We start from the raw sequence: 23,267 nt of genomic DNA on the forward strand, positions 1-23,267 counted from the left end.
CGATGTGGCTGGTCGTTGAGAACGTTCGGGTGTGGTGTTGTCACGGGTTATTGCTCGGGAACGCCTACTCTGCATCTCATTAGCGATAGTTGCCGTGGTCATCTGTGGCGATGTTTTTTTAGGGTCCTATCGCAGGAATTCTGGTGATATTGGCTGTTTGCACCAGCTTGTGAATGGGGCGGTAATTTTATCGCAACTTTGGCTGCGGTAAAATGCCGATAACTCGGCATTCGCTCCTTGAGAATATGCCCCTTAGTAAAGAAAGATACTTCCCACTGAAATAGGGCAATGCACCTAACCCAATTATGCTGCAATACTATACTACCAGACCAACCAGCATGTGAACTTCAGTGTTCATTAAAAGCACTAATGATTTACATTAGGGAAACGAAGTCCTGAAAGTATTCTAACAATTGATACTGCCATAAATCTTGTCTTCTCAACTGTTGCTTGAGCTCACAGTGTGTGGAAAACAAATCTGCATAAAACTACATTGGAATCTGTATAGAATCGATAGAGAGTGACAAATTAGACCTGCATATTATAAATTCAAAGCCCAGCGATTTATCATTTGATGTACTCAGACTGGAAACATCCATCCAAGTCCAGCGATTGCCCCAGAACGTAGACATATGAAGATCAAGTGCCTGATATTGTTAATCTGTGGGATGCACAGCTTGAGAAACTGGGAATTTAGATGGATGTGATTCTAAGCAGTGATTAATTTATCAAGGAAGACGTGGATTATGTTGTGTTCCATTTGTCAATTTCAGTCCCCTGATCCGTTAACATTTCAAGACGGCCTGTTCTGTTATGGGATTACAGACAATTTATCTGAAATATACTCTCAAACCTTAGTGTGTACCAATTGACTAATTCTAGATTAAATTGCAGAATGGGGTTGAATATTTTAGAGACAATTTGTCAATTTCCTGGTACAAAAACCCGATAAAGAACCTACCTACCTTCAGGTTAACAGCAACTAAGGGGCATATCAACAACAACCGGCGATAATTATCGCTCAGCGCTCTTAGCGTGAGGATAATTATCGCCGGCTAGCGTGAATTTTTATCGCTGAGATAGCGTGCTATTAGCAACGCTTATCTCAATAGCGATAAAAATCTACACGCTAACAGGCTAACGTGAGATTATCGCTGGAAACCCAGCGATAATCACACGTTACCTTGTTGATAGGGACAGACAAACTTAGCCATGATATCCTCCTTCCATAGGATATCATGGCTAAGTCTGAAAATTAGCAGACGTAAAAAAGCAGCGTTAACCGCGGTTAGCGCTGCTTTTTTTGTCTCTAACAGGGTTAGCGACATTCTTGATAATAGGAGAAATGTCGCTTAGCGACATTTCTCCTGTTATTTTACTCTGTAACGCCCCCTTTGCATCTCATTAGAGATGCAAGGGGAAGCGTAGAGTAAAAGGGTGCTAACATGCAAATTTGCATGTTAGCACCCTGTTGTTGATAGGGCGCTAGTTTTATCTCTCCTTTTTTGGCTTTTAAAGCCAAAAAAGCAGAGATGAAGCCCTTGTTGATATGCCCCATAGTTTTCTGAAAAGCTTTAAATTAACTCTCAATCGTTCCTAAAACGGAAGTAAACGTATTGATGCGTATGGGCATTACATTAGGCATAATCTTGTTAATCAGGAGTTCTGCAAGACTGTGATTACTTTTCATTTTAATTCAAACACCAGGCTTTTTTTTAATACATTTTATATTTATTAACTGATGCTGTACAGATAGTATTTTTTAACTTTGCCTTTTCCTTACTGTAATGAAACGGTAGGAAAGTTGTTATATTTAATCAATGACGCCATGCTTTCAATACTTACTGCAGTCTTGAGGTTAGAGGCCGTAGTTTCATTAGGAGTTTATGGAAGTCAAACAACCCGAGTTCACAAGACACTTTCTGTATGTAAAAGCCATGGAGGAATTAAGGAGAAATACGCACATTATTCCAACTATGCATACATTGAACTAAGATGAAAGATAAAAATGTATTTAGTGCGTACATGCTGGAGGCAATTGTATAATTTTTTGCTGTCTTGTCAGGAAATCCCTTTAGGCTCTGTTAGTAAAGGCCCACATGTAATTATAGAGAAAAAAGTTGCAGAGAACTCCCTGATTAACATTATGACTCACAATCGACAACAGGGGATACCCAAGGGGTTAAGGAGCTGTGTTGTGCTATCATCTACTTTGAGCCAGATTTCACCAGGAGTGTGCAAAATGGATTTTTTTAAGCACATGCGCAACTACTGTTAAAAAATGTTCCGTGCAAACCAGTCTTCCGCAGGCATTTCTATTTATTTATTTAAATGAAATACATGTTCACTGGAAAAAGGTGCGCAAAATCATGTTATGTGAATTTTTGAGAAATTATTCATAACACAAAATACTGAAATTCTGCATATTCTGCCTACGTAATTAACATTTTCCACAAGTCTAATTTCGACCATATGGATAGATGTCAATTGTGCGAGTAACGGAGCCAGTGAAGCTTGAATTCATGATTATTTCATCATTTTAAGCAATTTCATTCAAGTGAGAAATAGCCAGGATTTGAGAGTGTCAAGGAAGATCCCGATAAGTATCTCATTCAGGATTACAATTCAGCACCTAAATTGCTGCGAACCGATGGGATTGTCCTTCCAAGTGCATGTCGGGTAACATGCTTTCCTAACTGAGACATGAGACTGTGGCCCACATTTCCTAATGGTTCGTGTTGGCTTTAGTATGATGTAAAGAGACATATGCTATTAACTATCTCATACAAAGGAAAATACCCTTTGAACTGGAAATGAGGGGGCAGATTTACAAGCCCCGAACGCCACAATTGCACCGCCGTTGCGTCACTTTTTTAACGCAGCGGCGGCGCAAAGCCAGCGCTATGCTGCGGGGTATTTACAACATTACGCATCTAGGGAGATGCGTCACGTTGTAAACCCCTGCACCACATGTGTGTGTTCCGGCACGGGGGGGGGCGTTCTGTGGTAAATAATTTAATTACCGGGACTTAATTTGATGCGGAAAATCTATAACAATAGCTCAGTAAAATAAGAGGCAAAATCCGTGGTATTAGAGGTTCGGAACGGGCTTTATTCCAGAATCAATTTAAATTGATGAGCTCCATATTCCATCACCACGAAGGTTCAGGAAGTGAAGACTCAACTTTATTGACAGGTAATCATTTTTATACAATAGGCATTACAGTGAAACGGATGGAGGAGGCGTAACAATTGATAGCAAAGATAAGACATACATGCGTAGCAAAAATGGGTGTAACTGGGTGTAACTAAAGAACGTCATTGGATATGACGTCATAAATGGGTGGTTCCATGAGAGAATTTCGCAATGTCAGCAGAAATACTTGGCAGAGATGCGCACGCAGCAGCATGACGTGTGACTGACGTGTAACTAGGGGGTGAAGGGGACTTGACATTTAGCTCTACATGTGGAGACAGAAGTCTGGGGTTATGTCAACCTAATCCCAAATCATATCTAATATCCTATGTTTAGAGAACTATGTTATCCAGAAAGAAAGGTCTTCTTAGAGTAGAATCTTATTCTATACTGACTATACTGACTGTTAGTGCGTGTACAAGCGTCTAAGTGTCTACACTAGATGCGAGGGCCGAAATCTTTCATATTAACAGGGCTATGAATTACTTGCATAAAAACAGAGAAGCCGGGCCTTTTGCTCGGTAGCTGAAAGAATGTTTACTTTAAACTACTAGACAGGAATGCATTGGATAGGGAGCGGAGCAAAGCAGATAATCTTGAAGGTGAAATACAGTTTTTGGCAAGCAACAGGCTAGAGTCAGGCACCGTTAGCCGCGCAGGGAGTAGGACAAAGTTCATGGGTACAGATGCGAGCTCGGACTGGAGCTTTCAGAGGCAGAAGGCAGGAAAAGGCTTGATGGCAGAATCAGGGCCTACTCGTCTGAACTGTAAAATGGGATAAGTGAACCATATAAAAGCCGGTGGCCTTTCATACTTAGGAATACAATATCCGGCCCATTCATGGTGGATCTGAAAGAGGACATGTTGGCGGTGGACGCACATGTGTTTGCGTCTTCATAACTGGAACTGGAGGAAACATACATGTACTTGTGATTTATACATGAAACCGTTGGGGTCCAAGATAGGGGACATAACCGACTAGAAAAATCCATATTTCCACATTCCCTCCTTGTCCCCTACTTGCCCGTCAAGAGATATCAATCTTCATTAATCCATCGATCTGTTCATATAGCATCATTTGTTCTTCTTTCTTCTTCCGTGATGAATGAAATCTTGGTGGTGGAATACACGATGTGGCACACAGACCACAGATCGCTGGTCCACATTGTAGGCATAAGCAGCAACTGAATAGTATGAGAAAGCCAATACCTAGGAAGGATAGGACCTTCCATCCAAAGGTAGATAATACACTCCAAAACCAACCGGACCAAGTCCAGGTGCCTGGATTCTGGTGTATCTGGCTTACAATCTTATGAAGGCGAGTTATGGCTTTATATACAGATGGCGAATTTTCTGGTATGAAAATGCAACAGTTTGATCCGATGACCCTACAAGCTCCGCCCCTATCGGCCAAGATGACGTCAAGGACAAGACGATTTTGAAGCACAACAATCCGCATAGCAGACTGTTCTTCTGTTAGATTGCCTAAGGCGGAAATAGTTTCGTTCACTACTGCTTAAAGGGTTCTGGTTAATCTACGTATCAGCTTACTATTGGTAACTGTACCTATATAGGGAAAAAGACCTTTATTGAAATCTGTGTATTTTTCCCATGCTGTCTCAGTGTAATCGACTATTGGGAGATCTCTCCTTTCTCTATTGTGTACTAAATGAGTATTTCTGTGATAATCAGGAGGAGCTAGGAAAACAGGTGGCAAAAGGAATCCGATGTAGCAAGTACCACCCCAATCTAGTGGCAAACGTATGTATGCCGTCTGACCACATATGAAGTAGGAATGGCGGGAAGCTTTAAATGTAGACTTGCCTTGATCACTGAATTCTATTACAGTGGTGCATTTACTGTGGCCCATGTGTATAGAGCCATTCTTTCTTATGCATAATTCACCTTTAACTGGAAATACTGACATAGCGGGCAAAATTGGGGCAGCTTCAGATTCAACATTCAAGATCAAGAGATTGAGCGTAAAATTACCTAATCCATACACTTCATTTTCTAGATCAGTTCCTGTTCTTTTGGGAAGTCCCTCCTTGTCAGGGTAGCAGACTTTAAGTAAAACTAAGTGCAAGTTTCCCCATACCCAGTTGTCTTGATAAACTACGGAATTCGAATCTAGGGAATTAATTAAACTAAACCATGCTCCACAGGAGCCATTGTGTGTGAACGGATATGGGAAGAGAGGCAGAATTCCTTGATAGTTCTGATAGGGAGGGAGTCGGCCACATATCCAACAATTTGTAGCATTGCTAACCTGATGGGAATGATGTAACATACTAATAAAAGTGTTGTTGCGCAGCGCAAATCTATATGACAACTCATGCGGGGGAAATTCACTAAAAGAATGTTCAGCAGTAACATTATGAACATGTTTAGAAATAGGATAATATGTGTGCAACAATATACTTGCAGTAATTATTAAAAGACTTAGGAAAAACAAAATTAATAACGTCACTGTGCAATGACTACGCAGTGATTTACAGTACGCATGTCGTTTCAACTTGATCCTTCTGTTGCTTTCTCTATACAGGTCTAATTGATGCATGTCAGAGACAAATTCGACCGATTCACCTTGGAGAGGACTTAAACAATCAAATTGCCTGACTTGTTAGACCTAAGTTTTAGTCTATATTGCTCTGAGTTATTTTGTTCAACCAAAGGAAGCTTTGAGTCAATCGGTGAAGAAATACAGGGTTTAGTCTCTATATCAGATGGTAGTCCATGAAATTTCTTGATATGACTTGAATGTATCCAGCCTTTTCGACCTTCGATCTTCACGGCTGTCCTCGTTGTTAACAACACGAGCTGAGGCGATCTCCACCTAGGATCCAGCTGGGACTTCCGATCAAAGTTCCTCACTAGAACTAGATCCCCTGGAATTACCTCATGGGGTTTCACCTCGGTGTTGTCGGGAAAGGCTGCAGCTACCTGTGAACGACAAGATTGTAGTGCAGACATCAAGGAAGCCAGGTAATCTGTCAGCATATTACAGTCAATATCAGTTCTTTTTCGTGGTATAGGCGTCCCCCACATATTTGGTGGTCTACCGAAGATCACCTCATAAGGGGATAGCCCTGTTCGAGAGTGCGCTACCATTCTCATGTAAAAGAGTGCAACTGGTAGGGCTACTACCCAGTCGACACCTTTCTCTCTACATATTTTGGACAATCTAATTTTCAGAGTTTGATTATGTCGTTCCACGAGACCTGCTGCCTCGGGGTGTCGGACACAGTGGAATCTCCACTGATAGCCTAACAAAAGTGAAACGTGTTTCATTAGTTCGGAGGAGAACGGCTGGCCGTTATCTGAGTAGACAGCACGTGGTAAACCGTACCGTGGGAAAAATTCTCGAACTAACTGTTTGGCAGTAGTCGGGGCAGTGTAATCTGAAACCGGGTATGCCTCTGTCCAACGGGAAAGAGCACAAACAACTACGAGAACATATTTGAATCCTCGACATCGTTCCATCTGGATATAATCCATCTGGAGGACTTCAAAAGGGTGATCAGGAGGCTGAAATCCACCCTGTTCTACGGGAATGCTTTTACCTGGGTTAAACTGACAACAGATCATACAGGTACGGACTTTTTGTTTAGCTGCTGCTCGTAAATGTTTGTTGAACCAAATGTGTTGAATGCTGTCTAGCATAGCTTTTTCTCCTAGGTGCGCTGGACTATGTACAGTGTTAATGACAACTTGGACCATTGAATCAGGAAGGAACCACACAGATTTTTCCTTCGTCATCCATCCTTGATCCGTTTGGGTCCCTCCTAATTCAGTCCATTTCTTTATTTCATCTGGTGTAGCATGTGTCTGTATGTCGATTACATCAAGAGCGGGATCCTTAACTGTCATGCAATGTGTTGGTGTCGGAACTATTGTCTTTGTCATGTCAGACGTGTGGGTTTGAGCAGTCTGTTTAGCTGTTCTGTCAGCTAAATCATTGCCTTGGGAAATGATATCAGTAACTTTCGTATGAGCTTTACATTTCATAATTGATATTGCAGTGGGTAGATGTATTGCATCTAGTAAGGCATGAATAAGGGGTCCGTGCTGGATGTGGGTACCGTGGGAAGTTAAATAACCTCTCTCTCGCCACAGCACGCCGAAGTCATGTACAACTCCGAATGCATAACGTGAATCAGTATATATGTTGACTTTCTTATTCGTAGCTTGAATACAGGCTTGTGTCAGAGCGATGAGCTCTGCTGCTTGAGCTGACAAGGTATTAATACGATTTGTTTCAATGACTTCAGTGCCTGTTGTGACTGCATACGCGGCCACTAACTCTCCTGTACTTGTTCTCATACATGAACCATCTACATACAACGTCAGGTCTGGATCTGACAATGGGACATCTGTCAAGTCTTGTCTAGGTTTCGTCGTGATAGTGATAACTTCAATACAATCATGTGCAAGTGGGTCTGTTCCGTTTACTGGTAACAGTGTGGCAGGATTCAATGTACTACAACGTCTGATTTCTATATGTGGCTGAAACAATGTTAACTCGTAACCAGTGAGTCGTGCTATAGTCAAGTGTTGTGTCTGTGTGCGGTTCAAGAGAACCTCTACTGCATGTGGTACTTGTACTGTCAATTGGTGTCCTAACACTATGGCATCGCTTTGTCTAATTGCTAAAGCTGTTGCTGCCACTGATTTCAGGCACGCAGGCAGAGCCTGAGCTACGGGATCTAATGTACTAGAAAAATAAGCACACGGTTTGTGTGATCCTGCTTGTTCCTGTGTGAGTACTGACAAAGCAGTACCTTCGCGTTCTGTAACAAAGAGCATACATTGTTTGCTGTAACATGGTGTTGCTAGGACAGGTGCTTGACATAAAGCTTTCTTTAGGCTTTCAAAAGCGTGTGTATGTTCCTGAGTCCAAGGGAGGACAGTCGATGTGGCTGCCTCCTGTGTTGTCAATTGAATGAGTGGTTTTGCTAGAAATGCATACTGAGGGATCCACTGCCTACAATATGAAGTGAGGCCTATAAAAGCCCGCACCTCCTTTTGTGTCTTGGGTATTGGCATGTTAGCTATTAACTGGATGCGATCTGGTGTAAGCTGCCTACCCTCCTTGGACAGCGAGTGACCAAGGTAAACAACTCGCTGGACACAGAATTGTAGCTTAGAAGGGGACACCTTGTGCCCCTTTTCGGCCAAAAAATGTAAAACCGTCAGTGAGGCTTTTTCACATTCAGGTTCGCTTCTAGCGGTGATCAGCAGATCATCGACATATTGAAGCAGGGCAGTGTTGACTGGCATGTGTATACTGTCAAGTTCTCGTTTCAGTGCTTGGCTATAGATGCTGGGGCTTTCTGTGAATCCTTGAGGTGCGCGTGTGAATTTAAAGCTTCGTCCATTTAAACTAAATCCGAACAAGTATTGGCTTCCCGGATCTATTGGGACGCTGAAAAAGGCATTTTTGAGATCAATTACAGTAAAGAATGTTGCTTCGGAATCAATAGCTGTCAGTAATGAAGAAATGTCTGGAACTACGGGGTATTGTGGTACAATACATTTATTTAATTCGCGCAGATCAATAACCAATCGATATACTGGCGGAGCCTTTGGATCAGTTCGTTTAAGAATCGGAATTATCGGTGAATTACATACATTGGAGTCGGTCTCCACAACCACTCCTTGGCCAATAAGCTCGTCAATGATTTGCAGTAAAGCCACTACAGCATCTGGGGGTAACTTGTATTGTCGCATTCGTGGTAGTACCACTCCTGCCTTTAGAGTGACTCGATATGGTGTAATGTTCATGCAACCAACATCTGTAGGGCCTTGTGCCCATAAATGTGTGGGTAAAGTCTGTAGTCGGGAATCCATGTCTCGGGACACATAGTGCCCTTTGAAATCACGTAAAAACAATCTTACTCCTTCCGGAGAACAACATATTATAGCTCCTAGAGCTTTCAAAGTTTTTATACCTAAAAAGTTTTCTGGGCATGATTTAGTAAGCAATAAATCTGTAGTTCGTGTCAAAGGACCAATCGTAAGTGGAAGAGGCTGTGATACTTCGTTAACGATAGGTTTTCCTGAAAACCCAAGGGAAATATTCTGTGAGCCTGAGAGGGGTGCCCCTGGAACTTCACTACGTTTTATTGTTGTTCGGCTTGCCCCTGTATCAAGTAAAAATTTTCTATCTTGGCCTAATAGTTCACTGTGTACATAAGGTCCTTCTTGATCTACAGGGACCTCAATAAGGGGTAAGCCAAGTTCCCTCTCTAGGCTGTTTCATGAGTATCGTTGATAATCAGGATAGTCATACTGTGCGGTCTGGTACATCTGTCGTGTCGTTGTTTGTGTGGCAGCAATAGGCTGCTGTGGCGGAGCTGGCATGGACTGTTGCGGAGCTGGCATGGACTGTGCATGCTGCGGAGCTCCTTGTGTGTTCTGATCCTGTCTAGGTGGCCGTGGTCTTTCTTTAGTATTACCTATGGCGATATTATGTTTTAAAACTGGACAATCGTGTACATAATGACCTGGCTGTTTACAATAGTTGCACATTCCTTTTACAGGACCTGTTGGAACACTGGACTGTGTCATACCCTTTTTATGACCGTCAGCTGGAACTGTCTGGGAAACTAGCATTTTCATTTTCGTGTCTTTCATGCGTCTTTGTTCATGTTCTTGTTCCTCTCTAATTCTATTGTGATGGTACTGTAGCATTTGTAACATTTGTGACGGAGTGTTACCTTGCCAGGTACTCTCGAATTTCAATACTCTATTCTTAACTTGGGGCAAAGAATTTTCAACTAACTTTGTCACAAACAGATGTGGATAAGATTCGCTACTTGCTTTTATTCCACTATTTATACCAAAACATTTTTCGAATCGGGCATAGAAATCACTAGTGTCTTCATCTTGCTTTTGTTTACAGGCTGAGATTGCACCCCAGTCTTCCTTTTTCGTAGTTAATAAACGTGGCAGTACCTGTACTAGTAAACCTGGTAGTGTTTTGGTCTTCTCCCCAAGCCCTGCACCTGGACCTCGGGCTTTTTCTTCGTTTTCTAATGCGGTCCAATCTATTTTTTGGTCTCCCACTTCCCAATCTTTTTCCTTGAGTTTTTCATAAATGCCCGCAGGCATTAATACCTTTAATATTGTCATAATGTCTGGATAGGTATACTCTCCCATGAGCAACATGTCTTTAATTTCACGGTGGAAACCCGCTGGGTCTTTGTCATGACTGGGTACCACCTTCTTCATTTCCAATAGTTCTATTTTAGATATGGGTGTGTATACAAACACACGTTTAAACTGATTGTCATCACCTTTTATCGGGTGCACTTCGCGTAAGGGATTCTGTCTATCCATATAGTACGTCGTTCTTTCCTTGATGGGCAGTGAAACATGTTCGGGACATACAAAAAGAATGTACTGCTTTCTGGATTCTAGTATTTCTCTAATTAACTCAGTACCTGAACCTCTCCATTTATTCGTGAGTAATTTAGTCAATATATCAGGTAATGGACCAGGATCGGAGTGTTGGCCTTTATATAATATAAGGAGTTGTTGAATCATATAGGTACCAGCTAAACGCTGTTCATCTGGAGCGAGGTTCAAAAACGTGTGTGCTAATGTATCATCACTATATTTTCCGGGACTGTCAACCCAATGAACGGCTGACCTGGCTAATTCTTGTTCGTCCATAGAATCGAGTATATGATAACCCCTTCGTTCTCGGAGTAGGTTGTCAGCGGCTTGAAACGAATGTTCGGGGGACCTTATATTTATTATAGGAGTTTGGAAATTTCTGCTATTATCTGGACGTACCGGACGTATCGGATCAGTGAAGCATCTAGTATTATTGCAAGATCTTCCTCTACCTACATAGGCCATGGTTTCTAACTGTCCTGTGGGCAGTTCTAATTCTTCCTCCTCCTCGTTTTGTTCAGGTTCGTCTACTGCTAATCTGTCTTCGTGTATTCGTTCTATTTCTTTGCGGATTTTTCGGCACATAGCTACTATACATGATCGTTTATCGTGTCTCCCCTCTGATATATTCTGACTCCATGTGGTAAGAATTTGCATTTCTTTCGGATTTACCCCTGGTCGGTCTTGATTTCTAATCACACAATTTATGAGGAAACGTAACAGTTCCCCCTGTATTTCCACTTTTTGGTACTCCATGGCTCGGTCAATACTTTCGGAATCTCGTCCTGACTGGACAAAGTGATATATATTTTCTAAGTGCGTAGTCATTCCTGGTAGCTTCCCTAAATATATAGCAGCTCGTCGGATACGTAATGATGCTAGCACCATTTCGTCCCCTTTTCTGGGCACCGGGTCATATCTACAGTCTATTAGAAGTTCCTTGAGCGTGTTGGGAGTTACTAGTTTGGGCGTACGTTGGTGAGCTAATTCTTGAAAGGAAAGTTTATTTACTCTGGGTGGCGTGGAAAAAATGTTTGATGCACCTCCGGTAGCCCCACCTGGGGTGCTGGATGTGAAAGGATTCGTCGAACGTGACATAGCAACTATAGGTGTGGATACAGATGTCGAAGCAGATGTGCTTGCCTGAACTTGTGTCGGAGTTTGCTGTTGCGGAGGTACAGACGGAAGAGGGTCTTGACGTTGAACCCCCTCTGCAGGCGGTCTATGTGGCGCAGCATTAGTATACTCGGGAGCTGCGTCGTCTAAATAAGAGGAAAGAAAAACATCTTCTGCGGTTCTGGGATGTCCTTTGGGATGTACCTTTATCGGAAACAATGGGGGTGGCAAGTCTTTTGGTATCTCCGGCGTAGCCTTAGGTAATCCTTCGGCCAGGAGAGGATACATACCATTCATAAGGGCATTTCGTTGTCTGTCTACTTGTTCTGATTTTACTCGAGTACCTTCTTCAATTAATATATTTTCTCGAACTTTATTTGAATTCTCCTTACTCTTCTCTTCCTGTCTACGTGCTTTTTCCGTACGTCTATACGATTCTTTACGCCATAATTCAATGGCGTCTTTCTGTGATTGTCTAGCTTTCTTTTTCCATAATTCTTCCTCTACTTTCACGATGCACTCTGCATCCCAGGTCCCAGCTGCGGGCCACCTGTGACTTTCTGGTAATTCCTTGGTGTAGTCTACCCATAAATCAAGAAATAATATGGCGTCTAGGCCATGTTTATGATACATAAAGTACCCTGGAGTGTCCCTAGGAGGAATGGGAACAGCTTCTTCGAGTAACCCTTTTCTAGTTTTGATCTGTCTTAATTTCGAAAAGAGCGGCATTTTGAGAACTGATCTGATCTGATACCTAAATTTTGAACATGTTTAATACAACGAGACACAATAATGAACAGTCATTCATACCACAATATGCAGAACATATTTAAAACATTTAACATTTAACATTTAATGAACAACAATGATGGCCGTTCACTAAGCATAATACTCGATACTAACTAGATAATTCTGACTTCATATACTAGACATACTTGATATACTGCTAAACAGTACAGATACACTGCTGAAACAGTGCAGACCGGATTTGTGTACCCAAACCCGTCTTGACCGGCACAACCTATGTGCACGTCAGAACGCCTCCCCGACAATGGTACTCACCGGGTAGCTCGGAACGGAAGGCCTCGGAACTGAACTGAACTGGACTTGGACCGGACTGGACTCGACTCGATACTTCGGAGCTTCGGGACTTCGGAACTGGTGGGCCTCTGTATACCTCGGATCTTGCTCTCTCAGCTAGGCTCTGGTCGGGATACTTCGCACTTCTCACCGCCTCGTCTGGGTGTTGATCGCAGCCTCAGTTACCCCCGCTCGGCAGGAGGGAGATACAGGAAATCCTGTGGGTACGCGTTGTTGTCCGTCCAGCTGTGACAGGAGACCGGGCCTGCAACGCACCGCCGGCGCGTGAGATGAGAAAGTGTCCCTGTTCGGGCGCCATTCATGTGGTAAATAATTTAATTACCGGGACTTAATTTGATGCGGAAAATCTATAACAATAGCTCAGTAAAATAAGAGGCAAAATCCGTGGTATTAGAGGTTCGGAACGGGCTTTATTCCAGAATCAATTTAAATTGATGAGCTCCATATTCCATCACCACGAAGGTTCAGGAAGTGAAGACTCAACTTTATTGACAGGTAATCATTTTTATACAATAGGCATTACAGTGAAACGGATGGAGGAGGCGTAACAATTGATAGCAAAGATAAGACATACATGCGTAGCAAAAATGGGTGTAACTGGGTGTAACTAAAGAACGTCATTGGATATGACGTCATAAATTGGTGGTTCCATGAGAGAATTTCGCAATGTCAGCAGAAATACTTGGCAGAGATGCGCACGCAGCAGCATGACGTGTGACTGACGTGTAACTAGGGGGTGAAGGGGACTTGACATTTAGCTCTACATGTGGAGACAGAAGTCTGGGGTTATGTCAACCTAATCCCAAATCATATCTAATATCCTATGTTTAGAGAACTATGTTATCCAGAAAGAAAGGTCTTCTTAGAGTAGAATCTTATTCTATACTGACTATACTGACTGTTAGTGCGTGTACAAGCGTCTAAGTGTCTACACTAGATGCGAGGGCCGAAATCTTTCATATTAACAGGGCTATGAATTACTTGCATAAAAACAGAGAAGCCGGGCCTTTTGCTCGGTAGCTGAAAGAATGTTTACTTTAAACTACTAGACAGGAATGCATTGGATAGGGAGCGGAGCAAAGCAGATAATCTTGAAGGTGAAATACAGTTTTTGGCAAGCAACAGGCTAGAGTCAGGCACCGTTAGCCGCGCAGGGAGTAGGACAAAGTTCATGGGTACAGATGCGAGCTCGGACTGGAGCTTTCAGAGGCAGAAGGCAGGAAAAGGCTTGATGGCAGAATCAGGGCCTACTCGTCTGAACTGTAAAATGGGATAAGTGAACCATATAAAAGCCGGTGGCCTTTCATACTTAGGAATACAATATCCGGCCCATTCATGGTGGATCTGAAAGAGGACATGTTGGCGGTGGACGCACATGTGTTTGCGTCTTCATAACTGGAACTGGAGGAAACATACATGTACTTGTGATTTATACATGAAACCGTTGGGGTCCAAGATAGGGGACATAACCGACTAGAAAAATCCATATTTCCACAGTTCCGGTGCAGGAACGCCTCCGAAAAGTGGCTGAGTGAAATCTACAAGATTTCACTCAGTCATTTTTACGGCCATGCTGCGTCAAAACCCTGCACCTGCTTGAAGCAGGCGTAAGGATTGACGCAGCATGTTAGGAATAGGGGCACCCCGAGCCTTGCTGGAGCTGTGTCGCACTTGCGATGAGACTCCAGCAATGTGCTGCCTTTCCGTCGGGGGATGCGACACGCATCTGCCCATCCGTGCGCCACGGTACGCCGCATTGTAAATGCGGCGTATCAGTGGTGGCGCACGGGTGGGCAGACTCTTTTGGCGCATACCTGCTGATTAGCAGAGATGCGCCAGAAGTTGTAAATCTGCCCTGTGGAGTTTTCACAGCTCAAAATCCACGTTGCACCACTTTGTTCAAAGGCGAGTGTTACTGAGGCAGATCAGCTCAAACAGCCATGGGCCTAATCTACTAAAATAGCAAGACTGGGCGTGGTGTCAAAAGCGAATACCTACTTGAGACAGGTGCAACATTTCTCAATTAAAACAATGCATTGCATTTGTGGTGTAAAACAATTCACAACTAATGCATAGGAACCTTCTGAGTTTTTCTACGTATGGCAAATTGATCTAGAAGGGTAGTCCTCCAGTACAAATCTAAAGCTTGACAGTGCTCACTCACCTCTGCACCATGGTGCAGGGCTATAGGCTACGCAAAGCAGCATGAGGTGAGCTCCAGCAAAGGGGACGTCACCAGAAGCATGCCAATTGTTGCAAATATTGAGCTGCACTGATGTGTCCTCCATTTTACAAAGTGTTGCATCATATTTGACAGTTGCAGTGTTGATTGGAAAATGTGTAATCCCTGAGATTATCCTGACCGAAATGGCAAATAAATATATTTCTCTAAAAGAAAGGTAATGCTCTGAAAGGGAGGCTGAAGCAAAAAATAACGTTCAGTGGACAAGTAAAATTAGCTTAGTTGAACATTAATGTACATATTTAATTACATATGTATTTATTTAACAGTTTCAAATAGTCCACCAGGGAAATAGTTGGAGTGCTTTATATTTGAAACAGATACATACATGTTGATGAATAGTTAGGTAGCAAGATTGTATAAGGGGTTAGATATAATATCAGAAAGGCAGCTTGTAGGCTACATCTAAAACTGGTAAGCAATTCAGGGGCATATTCACAAGGACTTATTTCTGATTTATCTCCACCTTGACGCATCAAAAGTGGAGATAGACCGAACACCCCATTCACAAGCTGGTGCAAACTGCAGACATCGCCAGTATTCCCACGATAACTGCCTCAAAATTTATCACAACGGTGGACGTTCCCGTGTAAAAAAATACTAAAAAAACCACAACACCACTTTCACAACGAACTGCTAGATCTGCAAAGCGAACCAAAAACAGGCGCTAAGCCGCGGTACCTGCAGGTATTTAACACCTGCCTCAAGCAGGTGTAAAGACGGACAACAACCTGCAGTAGGCAATGGAGCCCCGCACACAGCCACACCCGCAGAACAAACGACATCATGAAGCTACTCATCATGCAGCTCGGAGCCCCAACAGGGCCAAAACACTCACCGCCACCGCCTCCAGGACCACCACCACCCCCAGGACCCAGACCAGCCTCCCGGACCACCACAGAGGCAGCACAGAGTAAGACAGCGGACCTACAGAAAACGCACCACTCTCACAGACCTTACGCCCGAGGAAGTCATTGCCCACTACTGGCTCAAAAGGGCATCTATCCTCCATATGATGACCCACATCGCCCACAGGCTGATAGTCCCAATACAGTTGAGAACCAACATCCTTCCGCAGACAAAGATGCTGGCTGTGCTGCACCTGTTGGCCTCTGGTACCTTCCAACCAACAACTACCAGAGTCAGAGGGGTCTCACAGCCGGTCCTATCAAAGTTCATCACACCTGCCCTGGATGCCATCCTCAGCTTCATAACCCAGTACCTTCACTTCCCCAACACTATGCAGGAACAGCTGGAGACAAAGCAAGGCTTCTACGCCATAGCCAGATTCCCGGCCGTGTTGAGGGCAATCGACTGCACACATGTCCCACTTGTGCCCCCTGTGGATACTGCACACCACTACCACAACAGAAAGCATCAGCATTCCATCAAAGTGCAGGCAATAGTGGACCACCGGGCAGTGTGCATGATTCCTTCATCTTCCAACAGTCCATCATCAACCAGCGCTTCCAGGATGGCACACACCCCAAAGCCACCAACACACCTCCAGACACGACAACACCCCTCCATGGTCATCCTGGGCTACCCCTGAACCCAATACAGACATTTCATGGCACCATAGCCACACAACAGCTGAACGTGTGGAGATGCGAAATGCAGCCATGTGTGAGGATGCAAGTGACCTGTGAGTGGGAATGTACACAACGAGAAGTGAGGCATGAATGTGCAGGACAGACATGGCAATGCAAACCACTGATATGTCCATGCAGACCACAACTGCTGGTGAATGGAGAGTAGTGAGCAGTGGACGCAACCATGTCACCCCAGGCCGTGGGACAGATAGCGGAAGTGTCGCACGCTGCATCCCCCCCTGTGTGCATGAGCGTAGTGGGTTGGCCCTGAGCACGCCAGGGCTGCGCAGGGGTGTGGTGAAAAACCCCATTGTGCAGAGCGTGGTTCACTCCCGGGAGGGCCAACGTCACTGACAGTGCAGTACCACGCAGCCTGCCACGAGGCCGACACCGTGAACAGAGGGGCCTGCGACCCTGTGTGCCTGCTGCACCCCAGGACGCTGATGCACAGACCAGGCCTGCCCACCCCAGCGCACCAGGGCTGCACTGCTCACCTGCCGACACTGTCGTGTGTCAAAGAGGGCCCAAAAAATTCCACTGCAAGCTCCAATCCCCAGTCCTGCGACCTCTGCAGGCTCTGCAGACCATCGCGGCCCCTGGCGCTGGTCCACAACACTCCTTACTTATTAACATGCTCTACCAGCTTCCTCTTCGGTCCAGTAGGTCCCACATGAAACAGTGTCCTGAGTCCTGAATGGCAGTGACCCCAAGTCCGTGGCTGCGGCCACAGCACCAGACTCCCTTCGATCATTGAGGCATTATTCCATACTGCAGGCTTGCGACACGTGGTGCCACTAACCCTGTGCGCCATGAGTGACCGTCATCCTCCAGCGGAACATCGTTGGTGTCTGAGCCTGTGGCCTGGGGGTTGTCATCAGCAATGGACAGGTATGGACTTGGTGTCTGGCCTGGGTCTGTGGCATTCACATCCGCCATGTTGCCGAACACAGCTGGCAAGTGCCCTCTGCATCATACCCTGGGGTAGGCCTCCCATTCTCCCCCGTAACACTCCGCGGAAGGCACCCATGACACATGCGAGGCCCTGCTCTGCCCTTATGACCCTGCCCCAGACTCCCGCAGGTCAGCGTCCCGTGGTGGTGGGCCCGTGTTGGCCGCTGTACATCTGGGGCCACTACCCCTGTGCGACTCGAGTCATTCCCCCTTGTTGTACTGACATTGTATTTCTGAGTGCCCGATGACTGTTGGAGATGTTGCCAGCACCAGCTACTCACTGGGGGCTGGCTTACACTCACCCCACACACAGCCAGCACAGGAGTCACTGTATTAGTCGGCCTGCCATCACATTCTGCCAAACCAAGTATTGACTCTTTACTCCCTGCACTGTCACAGGTGATCAAGGATATGCACTCTGTCCTTGGATGATGACACCCCTCCGAGACCCGGACACAAACGTACAGAGGCAGTACAATGCAGGCCACATACGCACCAGGGGCATGGTTGAACGCACATTTGGCGTGTTGAAGACACGTTTCAGGTGCCTGGAAGGCACAGGTGGAAAGATCCTGTACAGCCCGGACATCGTGTGCAAGATGATCATTGCATGTTGTGTGTTGCACAACATCTGTGTTCGCACCAATGCCCCATGGATCCCAGTTCCAGAGGTATCGGACGATGGTGGTGACGATGGGGCAGGTGGTCCACATCCCACTGCAGCTGCGGCAGGAATGGCCCATAGAAACTCCATCAATGACACTTACTTCTCATGAGCACGTCTCATTGTGGTCGTCCATGCCAATCATGGGACAATAGAAGATGTCCAATTGCACTGCATGTGTGATTAAAACAGATTTGCAGGTTACAGGTTGTACTTGCAAATTGCCATGTTACATTTTCCTGCAGTTTCAGATGTGATTTGTCATGTTGTGCACATTTGCGGAACCAGTTGTGTCCTGTGTTCTGTTGTGGAGGGGTTGCTGTTTGTGCCGGGATGTTGTCAATGTCGAGGTGCACTTATGCTTATGTGCGTATGCTGCACGGTGGGCGAGTCGCTCCTGCAGCCCTGATTTGTCTGCCACTGGTTTCTTTCAAGTGGTGTTCCTGTCGGTTCTGTTCTTCCACGGTGCTTGGATGTTGTGGTGTACATGTTGTCCTCTGCAGTCAGTCAGGGAGCATCCGTGGTACTCCACTGTTGCTGTATTTTTTTCTGTGGCATTTTCCGTATGCTGTTCTTGTGCTTTTTCCCGCATTACGCGTGAGTATTGCTGCCCTCGCGCTGGCTGTCACTGTTTTCTTATCGCGCTTTGGTCCTCCGCAGGATTTTTGGCATTGGGGTTTGTGTTTTTATCTTCATCAAGGTGGTTGTTTCGTGGGCATTGGCCGCGGTTTCAGCAAACTATCGCATGGGGATGCCTTGTTGTGAATTTCACGTTGACACTGGTTTATTTTTCTGCGATGTGCAAAGTTGCGTTAACATGTTTTAGTGATGTTTAGCACACGTTCTTGTGATTAAACCCCTCAGTGTATTTTGAGCAAGGTATGGAAGATTGATCCAAAGATTCCGTGATAGAATTCCAACATGTTGCTATCTGCTCAAGAAAATAAGTAAATGGTGCTGGATTTGCCCTGTATTCTGAGCCCTAGCTTCTTTCTACTTTTGGTTTGTCAGATCTGTTGAGGAGATTGTCTAAATATTCTGGTTGATTCATGAGCAGGGATTTGAAGCGTAGGCATCACATTTTAAGCTACACTCGTGCTTTAATTCACAAAAAGTTTAGTGGGAAAGAATTGGGGAGATATTGTCCAACTTCTTTGTTGACGTTAACAGTCTGGATGTAGAGTGTAAATTTTTTTTGATAGGTTTGAGAGAGATTTGAGGCTCTCCTGGAAGAATGACATTGCCCAACCTCAAATGTTGAGAAAACAACATGTGGCTAACAATTTTTAGATGACAGAGGCGTAGGTATTTGAGAGCATAGAGGTGAAACTGCAATTTGGGCTATAGGGTCGCAGAATAAAATCTAAATATTTAACTGTAGAAGATAGGGAAGTAGAGACTTGGAATGTTTTGCACTAACACAGTTCATCTTAGGGCCCATGCATAAAGCCCTCCAAACTCTAGACGGTATATTCACAAACAGTCCCAAAATCACAGTGGATAAAGTATTACCCCTTATCTGGACTACTATAGGGCAATTTATTTTAATCTAACTTGAATGGAGAATAGTAGATCGCAGTCAAACAAACCGCCCAGCTAAAGAAAGATCATGGAAAAAAATCAAGAAAGAAGATCTGGTAGAGGCACTAGAAAAAAGCCTACCTCTGTTAGTGGCAGACATAAACAAGGGGGCAGACAATTGTGATGGTTGGATTATAGCAGCCACAGATCAGTTGGCCCCAGTAAGGACTATCAAAGTCCGGAAGAATAGAACCTCAGCACCTTAGTATAAATCAGTCCTCAAACTCATTGAATCTAAGTGTAGACGAGTAGAGAGGGTATGGAGGGCAGATTATAGTGAACAAGGTAAACATAACTACAATATAGCACTAGCGGAGTATGAGGTAGCAATTATAAGGACTACTTTACTACTAATTCGAATCTGCCAAAAACTCATCAAAAGAGCTTTTTAAAACCGTCATCGCCTTGTCCCAAATGCAACTAGTGAGTCCATTCACAACGGACCAAGCTCTCTGTGACAAAATGGCTAAATTCTTTCAGGAGAAGGTCAGTTCGGTATATGATGAACTAGCTAGAGAGGTCCCAGTTTCGACCGGACTCCCCCTACTGGTGGTGGAGGCCATGACCGATACCACAACATGCCAGTTGAACAATTTCTCCTTATTAACTATGGACAAAGTCAACAAGCTGCTATTAGATACAAAATCAGGGTCTCCGTATGATCCCTGTCCCCCGCAATAACACATCTGGCCTCTGATATCATCAGTTCCAACCTAACTCCACTTTTAAATAATGTTATTAGTACAGGATCTTATCCAGTCTCCTGGAAAAAACATGCATTAGACTTATTTTGAAAAAAAACCTCTCTCTTGACCCACTGGATGTGAAAAATAACCGATCTATATCCTGCATGCCACTGGTGGCAAAAATACTAGAAAAATCAATTAATCAAGATCTAATTGGCTATTTGGATGCCAATGATCTTTTGGACCAAGGCACTCCACAGAGTCAGTGCTAATCATGGCAATGGAGGAAATCTGCAAACAGCTGGACGGAGGAGGCAGAGCCGTACTGATACTTCTTGACCTATGAGCTGCGTTCGATACAATGAACCATTTGGTTCTGACGCAACCCTCCTCACCTCGTTCCTAACCACAAGAGAACAAAGGGTCTGTTGGGACAACTTTACATCTGAGAGGTTTTCCCTTCCCTGTGGAGTTCTGCCGGGTCAGTCATGTCACCAACCCTATTTAATATTTATGTCACCCCATTAGCCAACTTAACGAGGGCCACGGGTTCTCAGTGGTAACCTATGCCGATGACAGCAGACTGTCATCTCCATCTCCTCAAATGCCGACAAGGTGGCTAGAACATTTCATAACGGTTTGAAGCAAATCATGTAGTGGATGCACCAGAGCTATCTCAGACTGAATACAATTAAAACTGAGGTGATGGAGTTTGGGATAGGGCTTCCACTTGGGGACCAATCATGGTGGCTGGCAGAAGCGGGTCTTTGCCCAATCCCCGCAGCAAAGGTTAGGAATCCAGGATTTTTATTTGATATCCAACTTAACTTTGCTGGTCAGATTAACCAGCTAAACACACAAGATGATGGACAGAATGTTGCACATTGGCAAAACATTCACCCCCAGTCACAGATCTGGGTTTAATCCATCGTTATTTTGCTCACCAGACATGGCCATATGCAAATCAGTCTTGACCCTGTGCCTCATGGGAACAGTTCAGCCCGAACTGCCAAGCCATGACTTCCCTGGACCGGAATCAAGCATCCTAGGACCAGTTTCGGGGTTTCACCCCTCTTCAGCCAGGATAGCTTGACTCCAGTGTCGTAGTGAGCATGGGACCCACATCTGGGCGTACCCTTCCCACATAGGGCAAACAGCAAAATACACAAGATGATGGACGGAATGTTGCACATTGGCAAAACATTCACCCCCAGTCACAGATCTGGGTTTAATCCATCGTTATTTTGCTCACCAGCTCACCAGCTGACATCATCTTGCTTCTTCCTATTGAAAGTCTTGCGTAAAATCCTGCCATTCATCCCTTTAGACCTCAGGAAAATGGTCATAGTGTCCCTAGTCCTCCCCCATTACTGTAATGCACTTTTTCTGGGAGTTGAGAAGCGCCGACTGTTCAATCAGTGCAAAACACAGCAGCTCGAGTGTTGCTTAATATCCCTAAATATCAACACATCTCAAATAGTATAAGAGAACTGCTTTGGCTTCTAATCAAGAAGCACATTGAGTGTAAGACTCTGTACCTGGTGCTCAAAGCACTGCATGACGGAGGCACGGGAGGCCGCAGAAACAATTCCAGTGGTACTCACCTAAAATGCAGCTTAGATGAGCCAATAAAGGATTAGTTCAGGTCCCAGTAAGGCTAGATGGGACGGCAGAAGTCTCTCATACTGAGCATCCAAGCTCTGGAATGAGCTCCCATCAGGCATAAGATTCCAGAACTCCAGGCCACGGTTCAGAAAAATGTTAAAAACCTGGATTTTCCCGGGCAGGTAATGAAGCTGCATTTACCAGTTCAATACCTGCTCCCCGGCTACATATCATACCAACAACATAATTGCCAATACTGATCCTTATGCAACAAATAATTTGCACCGATCACACGTGACACTCATAGTGGCTGAAAAAAGATACATTTTTATTTTGCTTTTTTGTCTCTAAAGATTTGATTTCATAAAAGAATTGATTTGTAAGTTCATGTTATTGCTTCACTGAACAATCTCAGCAATTTGATCTGAACCACATTAAATTAAATACATATAAGACATTGATCATAAGTCACATATATGACAACACATTACTAAATGGCATTTAGACAGCACATTTTAGTGCATAAACAAGCTCAAGTTCCAAAAGAAATAGATGAAAAGAAAAGTAGAGAAAACACAGGGAAGGGGTTGAAAAGATATACAACAGATGAATTCTTTTTGTTGTGATCGGGGGTAAATCCCCCCTTCTCAGGTTGGACTTATTGTTGTTTCGGTCCAGAAACCCATATCCTTGCTTTTTACTGTGACGTGGAGCTTTATTTAAAATAATTGTTAGTCTGACCTAGTAGTATTCTTACGATGTCTTGCGCTGATATCCATACATAATTTTATTAATTATTTAAACAAATGTAGAGTGTTTTATCGATTGTATTTTTAAATAACTGTTCTGCTCTTTTATGGTATTGTTGGATACCGAATAAAGTAAATTTGAATTGAATTGAATTGAATTGATATACGTAGTAAATCAAGTTGAGGGAGATAGAAGGAGATGTGGTCCATTCACCTTCCGGCAAGTAGTTTGTAATCAAAAATAGGATGGATCACTTGTACCTGTTTTCCAGGGTTATATGGTTTTTCATCTAATCCTTAAAAAACCCTCATTCATGTTTAGATGGATCATATGGCGGTATATCTTGATTCTCCGCCTAAAAAACGTGACGGCATCATCATTG

The sequence above is a fragment of the Triturus cristatus genome, chromosome 5_2 (assembly GCF_964204655.1).
Source record: "Triturus cristatus chromosome 5_2, aTriCri1.1, whole genome shotgun sequence".
Lineage (NCBI taxonomy): Eukaryota > Metazoa > Chordata > Amphibia > Caudata > Salamandridae > Triturus > Triturus cristatus.